General features: G+C 45.7%; 1 pseudogene; it reads left to right on the forward strand.

Moving 5' to 3' along the window:
* The first annotated feature begins 351 nt into the window (after positions 1 to 351).
* Positions 352 to 2,257, forward strand: LOC113023364 (E3 ubiquitin-protein ligase TRIM11-like; annotated as a pseudogene).
* Positions 2,258 to 2,546: the final 289 nt, after the last annotated feature.

Below are 2,546 nucleotides of genomic sequence, written 5' to 3' on the forward strand. Positions count from 1 at the left end.
TTTTTATCCTGGCTTACCTTGGTGTGGTTTGCAAAGTGCTTCAGAACGATGAGGAAATCTGTTTCTTGCACCCATCCTGATTTATTTCCACTACCAGTACTTCCTACTGGTCCATCTCTGACACAGTGGTCTGCATAATGTATGTGTGGGAACACAAACAGTGGAGGAATTGTGTTGCCAATGGCATTAACCGCATATACAAAAGCGACCAGTGAACCTCTCTCTGCTGATGTCGTTGCCCCAACTTGTTTAATATAAGTTAAAGTAATAGTGTGGTAAGTTGTAACATCTGCGTTATTGTTACAACTAACCCAGACTGTTGCTGTTGTCTAAACTCGTCGTTCACTCAGATCCATGAAGACGTTTCCAGCAGTAACAAATAAACACAAACATGCAAACAGCTGTGTAAACATCTTAGACACTTTTTAATATTCCTGACATCTTTCCCGTCTCAGTGTCCAAACATGGCTGCTGCCGCCCGTCTGCTGACTGAAGATCAGCTTCTGTCTTCGGTCTGGATGTGTTCACCGATCAGGTCAGCACGCCGTGTGGACACAACTTCTGCAAAGCCTGCATGTGTAAATATGCAGATCCTGACGTCCCGTTCCAGTGTCCCGTCTGCATGAAGATGCTCTACCCAAAGCCCGAGCTGCAGGTCAACACTCTGATCTCTGAGATGGTCGAGGCCTTCAGACGCTCAGAGCAACGGCCAGGTAGACGGGTGGAGGTTCGCCATGGGGAAGGCTTCAAACTGATGGCGATTGTGTGCATGGTCTGTCACGATCTGAGGGGACAGACCGTGCGGTGCTGTGTGTGGTGGACCCAGGTGCGAACATAAGACAGTAGACCGGAATAAACTTAAACTGAAAGCGAGCCTTTATTGTGGCTGATGACAGGTCTCAAAACAAAGCAGAAACACCGTGACTAAACTGAACCTAAACTAAACTGGGAAACTGATAAACTAAGGAGACTCAGAAAACCATGACGATGATTGTACAGACTGGCCGTGAGGACATGGAGGGTGGGAACACAGACGACGCAACACAGACAGAATGAAACACAGAGACTAAAAACACATGAGGGGGAACAGCTGCTACACATGAACCTAATGACAGGACTGAGAAAGTGAAACTACATATACTGACAATAGACACAGACTTTCAAAGTAAAACAGGAAACATGGAGACTAGACATGACATGAACTAAACATAACCACACAGACATGACGCATGACAGGTAGATGCACGAACCAGGGAGACTGCGCACAGGAGGAGATGACATAAACACTAAGAAACAAAGGACTCAACAGCGATATCAAAATAAACTAGATGAACTAAACTAGGGCACAAATGAATACCAAAGAGACAAAACTCCCACACTGGGTCACTCGACCCAGGACCATGACATGGTCTGCCTTTCATTACTTTGGGACTGCATGAAATTCAATCATCCTCTGGAGGAAATGAGTAAAGGAGAGAAACTGGTGAAGATGGAGGCTGAAATCCTGCAGACGATCGAGGAGATGCGACTGAAGACTGAGGACTTCAAACGCTCAGTGGAGCTCGGTAAAGAGGACGCAGACAGAGATGTGGCAGATGGTGTTCAGGTCTTTGCTGCTCTGAAAGAGTATGTCGAGAAAGGTGAGGCCAAGCTCACGGAGACCATCAGAGAGAAGCAGAGACAAACAGAGCTGCAGGCTGCAGGCTTCATCAGAAAGATGGAGCAGGACATCCGTGAGCTGAAGAAGAGGAAGACGGAGGTGGAGCTGCTCTCTGTGCTTCAGCTGGAGGAGCCACTCTCTGAGGAGATGAAGGAGAAAGTACCCAAGATGCTCGCCAGGTTCGAGCTGAGGCGGGTCCAGAGCTACGCAGTGGACGTGACGTTTGATCCAGACACAGCAAATCCTTACCTCGTCCTGTCTGATGATGGGAAACAAGTTCACGATAGTGACGTGAGGCAGAAGCTTCCAGACAACCCAGAGAGATTTTCTTACTGCATCAATGTTTTAGGAGAGCAGAGTTTCTCTTAAGGCAGATTTTACTTTGAGGTTCAGGTTAAAGGAAAGACCGAGTGGACTGTGGGAGTGGCCACAGAGTCGACCAACAGGAAGGCTCAAATCACACTGAGTCCTGGGGACGGTTTCTGGACTGTGAGGCTGAGAGATGGATACAAGTACAACCAGAGGTTGATTTTTGGTAACACCAGCAGTAACCAAAAGTTACCGTTGGTGTTAAATCTTGTGCTAACAGATAACTAACAGTTTATGGGTTTGAAGCTTGCAGCATAACTGCACAGGATGACGTTATGTACAGTTGAGATCTTTAACTCATCTGGATCATAAAGAAATCATTTCCTTTTTATTTATTTATTTATTTATTAATCCTAACTCTGAAAGCATGTAGTTTTGTGTATATGGATACAATTATACTTATCAGAACTATTTGAAGTCAAACTGAACTACCTATAATTTCCTAGTTGCGCCACTAGAGGGCGTCATTGTTGAAGCTTAAACTAAAGTTCTAGTTCAGCCTGGAAAAAACTCAGCA

Source organism: Astatotilapia calliptera, chromosome 6, assembly GCF_900246225.1.
Source record: "Astatotilapia calliptera chromosome 6, fAstCal1.2, whole genome shotgun sequence".
Classification (NCBI taxonomy): domain Eukaryota; kingdom Metazoa; phylum Chordata; class Actinopteri; order Cichliformes; family Cichlidae; genus Astatotilapia; species Astatotilapia calliptera.